This window comes from Zea mays, chromosome 1, assembly GCF_902167145.1.
Source record: "Zea mays cultivar B73 chromosome 1, Zm-B73-REFERENCE-NAM-5.0, whole genome shotgun sequence".
NCBI lineage: Eukaryota > Viridiplantae > Streptophyta > Magnoliopsida > Poales > Poaceae > Zea > Zea mays.
In genome coordinates, this window is record NC_050096.1 from 232,675,055 (window position 1) to 232,689,719 (window position 14,665).

General features: G+C 41.3%; 1 pseudogene; it reads right to left on the reverse strand.

The window, feature by feature from the left end:
* Positions 1–3,763: 3,763 nt before the first annotated feature.
* LOC109942129 (uncharacterized) lies at positions 3,764–4,747 on the reverse strand (annotated as a pseudogene).
* Positions 4,748–14,665: the final 9,918 nt, after the last annotated feature.

Genomic DNA, 14,665 nt, shown 5'->3' on the forward strand with positions numbered 1-14,665 from the left:
TTCACAAAGAAATACGGAGTAAGGGAGGGAAGCAACACACACAAATCCACAGCAAAATGCGCACACACACGACCAAGAATCGAGCTCAAAAGACTATCTCAAAGTTCTCACTAGAACGGAGCTCGAATCACTTAGAATGACAAACGAATGCGCAAAGACTGAGTGTGAATGATCAAGAATGCTCTAAGGTTGCTTGGTCTCTTCCTCCATGCGCCTAGGGGTCCCTTTTATAGCCCCAAGGCAGCTAGGAGCCGTTGAGAACAAAACTGGAAGGCCATCCTTGCCTTCTGTCATCGGGCGCACCGGACAGTCCGGTGCACACCGGACACTGTCCGGTGCCCAATTTATTTCCTTAAACAGCGCAGCCGACCGTTGCAGATCTGGCGCACCGGACAGTCCGGTGCACACCGGACAATCCGGTGCTTCCTTCCGACCGTTGGCCAGACCACGTGTCTCGCGCAGATTCCGCGGCCGACCGTTGGCTCGGCCGACCGTTGGCTCACCGGACAGTCCGGTGCACACCGGACAGTCCGGTGAATTTTAGCCGTACGCCGTCGGCAAATTCCCGAGAGCGGCGTCTTTAGGTCGAGGCAGCCTGGCGCACCGGACACTGTCCGGTGCACCACCGGACAGTCCGGTGCCCCAGACCGAAACAGCCCGTTGGCTGTACACAGCCAACAATCTCCTTTTCTTCTTCTCTCTGTTTCTAACACTTAGATAAATATATTAGTACACAAAACCAATGTACTAAGACTTAGAAACATACCTTTGCTCTTGATTTGCACTTTGTTCATCCATTGCATAAATTCACATTTTAAGCACTTGAGTTGGCACTCAATCACCAAAATACTTAGAAATGGCCCAAGGGCACATTTCCCTTTCAACTACGAGCACCCCGGTGCAAGATAATATAAGCCTCATCCTCCCGCTTGTGTTCCATCTTGCATCAACCCATCTAGGCAGGGACACGCAGCGACAAATTCACTGGTCAGTTGAGGGTCCTCGCGGGTCCAAAACGCCGACATGTATGCACTTTCAATTCGATTAAGAATCTAAAGAGGAGTACATCATATATCTTGATCATGACATAATAATAATACAACAACTGAAATTATGTCATAGAATACTTATTGTCAGATAGACCACGTCATACCAACTGAAAAATCTTACGTTTTGTGTTTACATGTATGGTTGACTATCATAATTGATTTCTTGTACCTTAGAGGATATCCCTTTAAGTACGCTTGAATTCCATTATTTGCCTTAGTATTCTTCTTTATCCATTTATGTGGGACTACACATCATGAGCTTAAGATAAACCATTAGTCCCACAAGGCATAGTTTAAACTTCCCTTCAAATGTATATACAAAAGTACACAAGTACATTCATGTATAATAACCAATTTGAGATCACAGGAAGTCTATTCTATACCTTAACTTAGTAAAACAAAAGTGTGCGGGTTTAGAGTGTTGGACCAGGCTAAGCGGTTACACGCTCCAAACTACCACTGAGAACGTGCTCCTCTCCCCCTGGACCTTTGCGACCCGGGCCTTACCCGTTCCAAGGGATGATCCCGAAACCGAGGGTAAAGTTGAAACATAATCTAGGTTTCATAAATGTACTTAAAAATTAGACTCACGCTTCTAGCACAGATATAATTAATCATTTAATCCTTTAATAGTAGTGCTTATTGTAGCCGACCTAGTTTGGAGCATCTCCTATGTTTGGATGAGGTCCGGACCTCTCAGTATTCGGTACTCGATCAGTTGTTCTAGGGCGGTGGAGTGTATTGGCTTAGGGTGCTGGACCAGGCTAAGCAGCTACATAGCTTCAGACAGTCCCTGAGAATGTGGCCATTTTCCTGGACTAAACATTATTGTTCTCGAACCTAGGGCTAGCCCCTAAAAGCTTAGACCTCATCCTGGCCAAGGGACAGGTCCTAAGACCCTTCTCAGCGAGGTTCGAAAACATAATCTAGAAGATTGAAAGCATTTGGAACAAGGACCCATAGATACACCATTGAGCACCATAACAAGGTCATGTGCAGGGATGCCTTTTTTGTAGATCACTAGACAAGGAGGCGGAAAGGAACTGTCACAATTGGCTATTATCTTAAGATTGACTCAAAGATGAATTGAGTTGTTTGATCACTAACTTCATATTCATCTCGAGTAAGATCTTGTGTTGTAGGGGATAAAAGGATTTACCTTTGTGGAAATCAAGCAAAAGAGCTACAACTTGGTGAAGTTCAAAGGACGGTAACATTTAACTCTTAAGTGTATGTTGCTCTCAATTGCTATACTCCTTTTGTGTCTTGTGTGGTCACATAGGAAAAATAAGACACATAAGAAAGATCTTAAGAGGACTTACCTCTCCTTTGAAAAGATACAGTCATATGGTAGATTATATATTCATAATTCTTATACATGGAAATCTACATGCTTTAAATTGATTGTAAGTATCTTGTGACATATTTCAAATTATTTATCTTATTACCGCCATGATCTAGACATAAAGAGGATTATCCCAAGTTCTTAAATGAATAGAGTGCTAAGTAATAAATTCAAATTCTCTATATGACTAGAGCTGTAAGACTAATGTTTTTATCTAAGTGATTTATGTAGTTTCACAACATGATAATATGTTTGTCAAATGGAGTGTGTAATTCAACATTCAAACAAGATCAATACAATACTCTATGATGTATTCCTTCCTGTTTATTTTGGATTTTGTTCTTCTACATTAATCACTCATCATGCTATAAATTAAACTTGCCCTTTAAACTTAATTAAATAATCATGCTATCTTCATCTTGTTTCAATTGGTATTATGCATGATGCTTGTAAGGGTAATTTAATTCATATCATGAGGTTTCTTTATATTAGTAACCTTTTTGTCATTTATATACTAGAGGTTACTAAATAAGATACTAGTGCTTGTGTTAATAATGCAATCTCTTGATTGAGCTATTTCATGAAAACCCATAAGGAGATATTGTGGTCTCTAAATTGGTTAAATCACAAGCTTAAAGGTTCCTCTTCACTCGAAGCAAGATTAGAAAGTGCCTCTTGCAATCAAATGAAATACCTCACATAAGGCAAAAGGCAAAGGTATGTGAAGTATTCTTTTTCATTTGGTATTTAATCAATAGTAGTCCCTTCAATTGGCATTCTTTCAATTGATAATAATCTATTATGCGGAAAGAAATGTTAGGATGAAGGTTAAGTTCCTATTTTGTCTTAAAAGCTATTAAATAATGCATTATTTCCATCCAACATATGTGCTAACTTAAAGGAATTTATTTTATACCTTCATGCCTCATAAATGATGGTTTGTTCACTACTCATATCCAAGGATCGTCATTTGTTAAACTTTCCCTTGTGCTACTAATGCTCTTCTTTCAAGTGTCTTATCAAAGTTCTTCCAAGTGACTTCAAGAATCAAAAGATTTTATGCAAGTTCACCTGAATAGACAAGATTGTTAAAGGAAGGAAGAAAACCATAAAGGAAGGGAGGTTTGAGAGTCACAATAAGCATGCTTTACTTTTAAGTTTTAAAATTCATTCTTTACTAGGTGTATGCCCGTGCGTTGCTACGGATTTAACATCTTTTAGAGGTTAAAAAGATCTACATACATTAAAAGATATATATATATATATATGTGTTTGCTTTGCCATACAAATTTAAAAATTATCAAAAAGTATTTATACAAAACTGTAATAGATATAGATACGTAGATAGTATCTTTAAGCAGTGTACATGTGTAGATACTATCATAAATTCAAATCCATCCTATAGCCCCAACCCCACCACATCCCCGGGAAGATAAACTGCATGATAAAAAACAAGGGGCACATGTTTAAGTTTTGAGAGCAGAGATTGATTTGGATCAGGTTAGAAATAGAGGATCAAATCGATCTCAGGCCAGGTGTTTAATACTTGGAGGGTCTTGTCCACGTTCTTGGCCCTTTTCTTGGGCCGCTGGGGCAGCTTGGTGCCCTTCATCGCAAGGAAATCGTCGTCCTTCTCCTTCTGTGACAGCGAGATGTAGATCAGCGACAGCTCGAACCGCTCCACGCCTAGCTTCTCGCCGACGGTGGCGGTGGCGGCATCGTTGCCCGTCAACAGCGACTCTTAGTGGTGGTGGTGGTAGACGGCGTCCATGGTGGACCTGTGCGCCTTGTCCGGCGATGACCGCTTCTGCCCGACGGCGGCGTCGCCCGATCAATCCTCGACGGTCCTGAAAAGAACGGAGAAGAAATGTTAACGATGACGCGATTGCGATGATGGAGTGAGTAGTCGGGGCGACGGTTGACAAGTTGAGAAAAAAGGGTGGGGGTCGGGTGGTGTGGTGGATCGCCTACCAGAGAGCCTTGGGGCTTCACTCCTACACTCTCAGCCCAGCCTCAACAAAGGTGGACTGAGCAAAGCACTGCTCCTGCTGTTGTATACTATGTGGTGTCTACAACTCTAGATAGAAAGAATGGATAGGAAGCTGAGATTTGTATATTTATAACCCATCTACTCTATAGTGTAGCAAAGACCCTAAAATATGCAATTCATTCATCCCATTGACAGCATCCCAAGAGAATATTGTGGTTGGTGCAGAAGAAAGTGTGCATAGCGACACTAATGAAGTTGCATTACACAAGGGAGCTTTCATTGTATAATTCATGTGCACAGCAGACTGGATATGCTACATATATACCTCCGCGATGGAGAGCTCAAGGCGAAACTTTGGGCCATCATAGTGGTGTAAAACTGGACATAACGGCTTGCAAAGCTTCCTAACGCGGATCCTCACCTGACATGATGAAGGTGTCAGAGCAAGAAACCAAAGGAGATGAGAAATTGACATAACGATAGATGTTATCAGTACCTGCGCTGGGAATCTAGATTCACCTTTACACTTCTTATCCTCCCATGCAGTGGGATCTATATTAGACCCACCGAAACGGGCAACCTGAGCAAATCCATTTGGAAAAATAGAATATAAGAGTTTCTTAGATTTGTACTGAAGTGCGATTGAAATTTAAAACTTCAAAGACAACAAGACATTTTATTTACTTAAACCAACTAAAATGATGAATCGGTGATCTAACAGAAATGGGTAGCAACAAAAAAGTATAGATCTAGATGTATACAGAGCACACCTACACCGAACTACAAAATAATGTCCTAACAGTTTTGACCAGTACACCAACAGTGCGCAAAACAATACAAATGATTGGATACAGGCTAAAACCCAACCATTAAAAGACTGCAAATCATCCACCTACAATGCAATCAAACCACGCCTCTTTTATGCATTTGCAATAGTAGCTGGATGTTCCTTTTTTTAAATGTCACCAAACCATTTGTAAGAATGGATGAATCAAAGAGGCTTTGCAGGAATAAGGAGATCAGACTATCTTGTCACGGGCACAATTTTTTAGCTCAGCCTATCTTACATATAACGAACAAACAACTGTTTAACAATTTCAGAGAGGCTTCGCGGGAATGAGAAAATCAGATAATCACACACCTCAAATACCCCATGAAGCTGGTGATTAAATGTGCTGCCACATAAGCAAATATGATAATATTGGACGAATTTAATAAGAGAGTGAGTTTTATTGGATGCATTTCTCTCACAACTATATGATGGACAACATGTCTTTCACTACCCACGAGGCTAAAGGTAATGATGGGTGTTGCTCTAGATACAAGCGTTATAACCACGGATAATTCTTTATTTACATACCAAGAGTGTTAATTATTATAATGGGCAATCCTGTTGGTTGTTTCTTGTACTGCAGAACCCCTTAACTTTCTATATTGGTGTCTTCCTCTGTGGACCTGTGTCTGGTCATTATATGCAGAATAGCTGATAGTATTGATAACATTCAATATTCAGCCAACTTAGAACTCTTTAAGTGACCATGGTTAAACTGCCGATTAGTAACACCATATGATTGAAGCCTATTGGCTTAGATAAGTGTAAAACAAATGATAATGTTGGCTGGAGATCAACATGGTGACTATTGGGTGTTCAGGGGCAATCCATGCACTTGTGCAGCTATTGAGTAATGGAAGTCAACGGGGTAAAAAGGATGCAGCAACACCACTGTTTAACTTGTGTAGTATTTACCAGGGCAACAAGGGGAAGGCTGTTAGAGCTGGATTGGTACCTATACTACCAGAACTGCTCATGGAGACTGAAAGTGGGATGGTAGATGAGGACCTTGCAATATTGGTGATGCTTCTGCAGTGCCTGTACTTGTTGGAGTTATCAAGAAATGCACCAAAAGGTGTTCCTAGTTGCATCTGTATATAAACCAGATCATCATGAAACAAAAAATGAGTTTAAAACACACTGGAAGACAACCCAGTCTAGCATATAATTCAGAAAAATATTTTTTGGCATACCTTTCTAGCAATATAACCATCTAGCCAATCAGTGACTGCGACAGCAAGGAAGATGCCTGTTGTGGTCATAGCTGCCCATGGACCCTCCATGTAGAAAGCTGTTGGTGGTAGAAATGATAACAACATGTAAAAATAAGATAAACAAACCAAAAAAATGCATCGTCAGTCCAATAAACACTATTCTATTGAACATAAGCATCAAACCAAAAAACTTGTAAGCAGGTATAAATAGCAGCGCCCAGTAGAAACCAAAAGAAGTATATTGTGTCTGAAGCAATAATGCATGGTTCTTAATCCTGCTACATAGGAGCAGAAGAAAAGACAAAGTTGTCCAAGAAGGTTCGTGGTCAAGTCCAACTGCATGAAAATTAAGTTTGATGCATAGGAGCGTAGTTTGATGCAGCAAGCGTAGTTTAGGGAGTGTTATCGCGTGACAGAAAATTTTAGGGAGAATCTGGTGAAGAAACCGAGTATAATCAAGGTTTAGCAAATACAAAAAATGAGAAAAACAAACAGCTGCTTCTGCAGTGTACATGTAGAGCTAACATTTTCAAAGCAACTCAACAAGCAATGCTTGCCCCGTCAAAAAGAAACAAAGCAATGTTTGATACTGAACTTTTCTTCGGTACACAGTTATTAGCTACAACAATGAGAGACAATAAGAGAAATTCGTACAGTGAATTGACAAAATAAGATAATCATGACATCGGTACTATTAACCAGTACCCTTCCTCCCTGCCACCGCTGCCCTCCGTGGCAAGGTGAGCGATGTTTCCCATGCTATGAGCACGTTGAAGAGCTAAGGTTGGTGGTGGCGAGAAGAATCTCTTTGTGAGTAGAGGATGGACGACGGAGGAGGATGATGCTAGAGGGGGCGTAAAGACGGCGGCCATACCTGAGCCAGGGCATGAAGACGGGGGCCATGAGGATCCAGAAGCGCACCCCTGCCAGGGCAGCGTCGCCGGGACCGCCGCCTCTGCCTCCTCCTCCCATACCGCTGCAGCGTCTCACGATGAGATGCCGAAGCTTATTATTGATTTACCTGTTGTTGCTCATATCTCTAGTGACAACAACCCAAGTTGTCGCAATTGCATCAATGCCTTCTATGATTGATGTCATACCGTATTGCGGGAGAATGGTTGGAATCTGCAGATTGTTAGCCCAATGAGATTTATATTCAGTCTAGTCTTTCGATAGTCAACGAAACAAAATAAACAAATCTGATGAGTTAGATCCAACCCCTGTCTGCACCAGTTAGTCCATTGATGTTTCTTTACTCTAGACTGATAGGAGACAACCCATGTTATACTCAATAATCAATATGGGGTTAGATGATTAAATACTTGCCATATCTCCTTTTTTAAACACCCCAGTTAATGTCTGGTTAAAATAGCACCATAAAAGAGTAAAATATGCCCAATTTTCAGAGAGAGAGGAATTGTTGTCAATAGAATATTTATTTCATGTCACGTTGTATGGTACTGCAGCTTTTGAAATGGGCCTTTGCCTTCCTAAGCAGCATAACTAATACTCGCTTTCTTTCTCGAGCTGCTAAAACATACTCAAACACGATGCTCTAATAAATCATGTCATTTTATTTTTAACATCAAGCCAGTATATCGTCTCTTGAAATTCATCTGCTGCTTGTGATAAATTTCATGTGGATCCTAGGAAAAATGTGGGTTATCATGATGCTAATACAGTCAGAGGTTCACCCAGATGCAAGTATTTCTAGTCTTTATTGAGGAAAACAAGTGCTTCTAACATTAAAAGAAACTACAACATCCATATTCATTCAGGTTTGAAGTAGTGTACAAGTGCAAGAAAAAAACATTCATATTCCATTGTTAGAAGTAGTGTACCCGTACAAGAAAGATTAAAAGTGTGCCAACAAACCTGGATTATTTTGTCAACAACCTTGTAAGCTGCATCGACTGGACAAAGTAATATATCAAATACCTTATGGGTGAGAGGGAGGACGATGGAGTAGTAATATTTTGTCAACAGCCTTGTAACCACATCCACATAAAGAGAAAACAAAGAAGTCGGTTCCTTTTAATTCAAAATGTGCCCTTGCATATACATTTGATACCATGAAAGGAAGATGACCTCTCGATCAAGACAATGATACACTTTTTGATGGGCGAAGCAAAGCAGTAGCACAAAAAAGGAAAGTACTCTGAAGTCTGAACAGTTTCGTAAAGTAACTTGGAGATATTGGTTGGGAAGCATAGATCAGTTAAATAATGTATTTCAAGAGCAAATAATGGTCAGGTGGCATGTAACTGCATGGAAGAATGGCATGAAAATTTTAATGCTTTAGTTGAGTCTCAAACTCCCATCACGACAAGGAGATTTTGTTGTAGGATCTTAATACTACCTTACAGCACAGAACAGAAACTTCACAAGGTAGTAAACACTAAAACAATCAGAAAATTCAATAAATACTTACATGAAAGAAAGCTAAGGCAGAATGCTGCTTGCTTGTACACATTTTGCTGAAAATGAAGTTCGGAATTCTACCTGTTTGCATTGAAATAAAAATATCCAGTCATCAAAGAACCAGGGAAATTGAAACATACACCTAACTTTATGGGCAAGAAACTTCTGGGGCAATTCTTAAAAAAGAACCCCCTACAAGTTTCCTCACTAACCAAAAGAAATGAGAAGACTCCAAACTTCATAAGGTAGTCAGATTTTGATACTATTGCTATCGAAGTAGACAAACTATATTTTTAATGATAGGCACTAAAGTTATATAGCAATTGTGTCTCTAAATTAAGTTGCGTAGTTGGGTAAGGAATTTAACTGGTTGCCATCAGCCCATCAAACCATATGAAATTCTTCTCAGGCTCCTCTAATCCTTCTATAAGATGAGAGTGACACATTTGTAACAGTTGTAGGCACCTACAGGCTACAAGTCTTGACAAAATAGTAAAGCGGGCAGGAATGTACTGGAAATTTGGGAGATAACAATATTAGAATTCCATTAAAAACATGTACAGATCACCTACACTAACTATTCAACAGATTACTATATTTTTTAGACAAACACCTTGTATACAATGGCATATGAAAGCAAGAAGTAACCATCATGACAACCACCCATTGAGGAAGAGAACTGAATAAGTGGAGCATTGTACGTTCATTGATCCCAATATTTTTCAGAAGTGTCAATATGCCACATTCTCTGAAAAATAATAGTACGTTCATTGATCGTCAAGCTTTTCAGCGAGTTTTAGAGGTTAGCATTATTTCTTTCACTGGGCAGAAAATTTGTATCTATGATAAATACATTTCCTTAACCAATATAACTTAAACTTTACAGTTGGACCCTCATAATGTTGATGCTCTAGTAGCACTGGCAATCATGGACTTGCAAACAAATGAAGGTAAATTCAAAGCATGCTAAGAGAAAGCTCACCTTGTGATCTAAGCGAGCATCGGACAGTCCAATCAATTCTAGGAAGATCTAGGCTCTGAAATTCGAATCGTAAAGGAAGTCAGCCACAGTCAATCAGGGAAGTTCAGTGACATCAATGCATTCACTTCGCTTATGGAATAACAATTGAAATCAGTGCTCAAGGGCAACATCAACTCAATTACCTAAGGATATTCCTGCACCTGAGGCGCAAGAGTCTGCTTCAGCTATTCCTGCACCTGATAAAACACCAAATTACATGACAACTAAACATAAAAATGCAACAGAAAGGTTTCACCTGTTACAAATCGTTTACACAGGTTTCCTTGACTAAACTGTGCAGACACCTGTTTATAAGAGCACAAAATAGCTTACATACCTTTGTATTTGTACCAATATATGCACAACCTGGTGAAACATCGAGAATGTTGAATAGTTGGTCTTGAGAAAGTGAAGGGTTCACTACATAAGCATCCAGCTGTTCATTAGTCAGAACATTAGAACCATGAGGCACCTTCACTGTCTCAATGCTACTCCAGAAAGCATCAGAAGTGGATTTAATACCCAAATCAACAACCTCTTCAAGTTCTTTACTCATCCATCTTGAAAAGCTGTCATTTTTCTTCAAACCAGGAGTCTCAATCGTCAATAGATCCAATGATGACTGCTTCAAGAGTGAATGTTTGATGCTACCATCATTATATCTATCTCTGTTCACCTGAAAATTTTGCATAAATGGTCATTGTCATAAATCATATTGAACACCATCAAATAGTTGTACCCATGCTCACACTATAAGGGTCATACAAGCATTAGATGTACATCTGCTTTCATTGCATATTGTTGTATTTTCAGTTCCTTTAAATCAAATGTATCATTAGCAATTGAAGTACACCTACTCTGAACGAGCTACAATGCTTTTGATGCAACATGTTTGGAGGCTACAAGCAGCTTTGGGAGAACAATCTGAAATTACCAAGTGTACCAAACAGGAATATGATGATATTGTAAACCGGTTTAATTCTCAAAGTATTAACATTAGAATCAGGGTTACACTGCCTAAGGTCCTTATTGTTGATAGCTTGGATCTAAATGGTTCCTTTTGTGTAAAGGGCATATAAAGTGAATATCCTTCAAATCTAAAAAATAAGAATGTAGTCACAGTAAAGGGGACTACATTTTGAAGCCTTTCATATTCCTATTTGGTCCTTTGTTTGGCATTTTTCTAACCACCTCTGGTGGATTACATTTGGTGATTTCAGATTGTTCCATATACTTGAATGCATAAATTGTATTATTTGAAAGTTGAATGCCATGCCATGCAGTGAAATGGTGACGAGACAAATAGAGAGTTTAGTGAGTGAGGAGACAACAACATCACCTTCTTGATGACCAGCAAATGCTAAAGCAACTGAGATCCTTCTGTCCTTGGACTCCACAACTACAAGAGAGGGTACACGAGCCATATAAATTAACTAAGATTTAGTAAGTCCAGATCCAAAAGCAAGAAAGATATAACCCTTTGGTTAGATTAATTGTACTAGTAAGCTCATGAGAACATTCTATTCATGAATGATGAAAAAATAACAACCATATTATCACATATAAGCAGGCAATATGCTTTTGGAGGTAAGAAGATCAAGGCCCAAGTTACCTGCAAGAAAAGGTGAATACTCTATGATAAGGAGACTGACAGGATGGTTCTTTGAGTGAATTTCTTCCACTTTGGTGGCACCAGTCTGTGGTTTCACCAGTCGCCAGTTGCCTGCTACCTCGAGTAAGATAGAAAGATCCCTTTGTGCTCACTACAACCAAGCACCGTTCAGCTTAGCACAAAATAAGAACAGAAGCATAGAAAGGAAATAATTATAAAATCATTTGACTCACGAAGCTAGAAGGTGCTGAAGTACATGTTAGCCGGCGGCGGCACCCTACCTGCAGATCTACATGTTCGAAAACCAGGGCCTTGTTTTGGATGTCCAGAATGAACCCTTGACCTTGCAAATCTGCTTGATCCGTTTTTTAAATCAAATGGAGAAGATTAACCGTCGGCAACCCAGTTCAACAAACCAATCACAAGTACATAATCGTGCAATCTAGTCGCCTAACCCACCCCGGTCACACCTTTGTTCGGGTCATGCCCCGCAAAATGGAATCTGATGATAAACATGTAAAAGCGCAGCTCGATGGCATTCGCTGCATCGCGCTGAGCCTGCTTCGAAATAGACCTGTCTCCTGATACACCCCGGTGCAGCTATCTAAGCAGCCCTAGTTCGTCTTCGCCTTGGGGGCTTCTTGCCGCCCTGTCACTTCGGGATGGAGTTCTTCATGCCCAGAAAGAAGAGCAGAGCTCCGATCAGCGCCAAATCTTGGGTGAACTTCGCAAAGAGGCCTGCAAATTCTGTCTTCTCCATATCGTAGTTGTAGAAGTCATGGATGATAGGAGTGATCAAAGCAAGGTACAACAGTAGGAGATAAGCACCGAGAGAGCTACTCAAAATAAAAAGGAGGCTTCCAAGACCCTTAAGACCAATTGTAGCAGCAACCACATGCTTCAACTCAATGTGTGGCACAGCTACTCCCAGATGAGTAGAGAATGCAAGGGGCTCCAGCGCCAGCGGTCCAGCGGGCATTGTAGGTGATTAGGATGCGAGAACTGTGTGTGCTCTCTTCAGATTCAAAGTTCATCAGGATTCAGGAGCTTGAGCTGACTGAGTGAACACTGAACAGGGAGCCAAGGGGGGGATCACAGCCTGCGGTTCTGGGAAGAGAAGGCGAATCAGTTCGTTCACACCGGCGGTATCCGACCTGCTGGAGATTGCCAGGGGGCCCACGTGCAGTGCTGATATGATGCCGCAGCATCTGCAGGGTGTACCACAGCTTAATAATATCATATCATATCATGACGTGAACCATGGTAGATTAGGAACGATGGCACCGATGATAACATGTAACCGGCAGCAAAATACAAAAGCATGTTCTACAACATCTGCTCTGCGTAACATCAGATCATCCTGGACTATGCATGTAGCTAACTGCTGACGGTTATGCCAGTGTCTCTACTACTGCTTGAGGACGACCGTACCGTAGCAAGGACCAAGGACGACACCATGATTACTGTGGCAAGCTTCATCAAGGAGATGCAGATCCATGGGTTTACGGCCGGCCGGCACCTGACACCACCATGAGTCCACGGGTTTAATTGCGACGTTAACGTACCCGCGACGATGGGGACCTGGCCTGTGCCTATGGAGCTCTCTCGGATGGTGGGATCGAGACGGCCGGGGCTTGATCCGTTTGGATCTGCTTTTTGCTGGATCTGAAAATAATGTTTAAGTTGATGGTTTACTACGGGAACACCTCAATCGGAGGTGTGAGGTGTGGCCCAAGGGCCTGAGTATTACCGCCTCTTTGAGATCCGGCTCGTCGCGACCAATGACATGCTTACCTCGCTGCTTGCGCGATGACTCGAGGATGAGGCTGAGCACGAAGACGAACATCTCGCTGACCAGAACTCCAGGACCAGAACTTCAGGAGCATGAGGAGCGTGAAGACGACGACCTGGGAGCTGGGCATCGCACCACCTCCTTCAGCATGAACCTCGCGACTCCGATCTTCTTGGCCACTACCCACGAGCATTGTGGGCTTCCCCAGGACGGCGCCCACGCGGGAAAGTCGGGGGAGGTCGTCGACGCCGCCACGGCCGCGGTTGCGACAGGGCGGTGAGGCGCAAGCGCTCGGCGTGGGCATGGGGATGTGCGCAGAGCGAGAGGCGGAGGGAGGAGAACGTGGGACGGTGGTGGAGACGATGGAAGCAGTTGTCAGGGAGAAGATGTGAACGCACAAATCGACAACAATGGGCCGCACCAACTGTTGGGCCGCACAAACTGGGCTGCATAAACCGCAGCGCTTCTATGTGTTTTTTATTAGTGCCATACCGGCTACGGAGAGCATAGAAACGTGGCTTATAAGCGTTAGTGTATGTTGTCTGTTGCTCAGACTAAAAGCGTTAGTGTGTTGTCTGTTACTCAGATTTTTGGGCGACGCGGGACTGTCCGTCGATGGCAGAACGGGTTGGTGGCAGAACAGGTCAAAGGCAGAACAGTCAGAGGCAGACTACTATTACTTACTTGATAAGTAGTAGAGATGTACAACATGTTATGTTTCACTAAGAGATGATATAAACTCTCCTTTGAACTCACATTGTTAACATATGGTGTATTGTATGTATCCCCATGTGTATACAAAAAGGAAGTTTAAATAATACCATATGTGTTTTGGGACTAATTGTTTCTATCAAGATCTTATTATGTGTCCCTCGTGCAAAGAAGAACTCTAAGGTTTCATCCCAAAATTGGTACTTTCAATTGGTATGAGATATTGACATAATTTCAGCTGTTGCAAATATATTATGCCTTGACCTAAGATATATGATGAACTCTTCTAAGACTCTTAATTGAATTGAGTGCATTTTATAAGTAATCCGAGTACTTTATGCATATATTAAGGAGGAGCTCATTATATGTCTTGAGTCGTTGAGACTAACATTTTCTGCTAGTGAATTTGTGTAGTCTTTTGAAGAGGATAAGTTTCTCTTGGGTATGCTATGCTAACTCAATCCAAGTCGGTAAAACTATTTCCTATTCTTATTTGGGTTGCAATTTTATCCCTCGAGTAGCTACTCTCCATAATATGGCTTAACTTCTCTCGTTTGGATTTCATTAATCAAAACTGCATATGTTCTTTCATATATACATTTGTATGCTCTATCAAAAGGGAGAAAATTTAGTCCATGTTTATGAGGTTTTGCAATTAGTGATCTATATGCCTTCCAC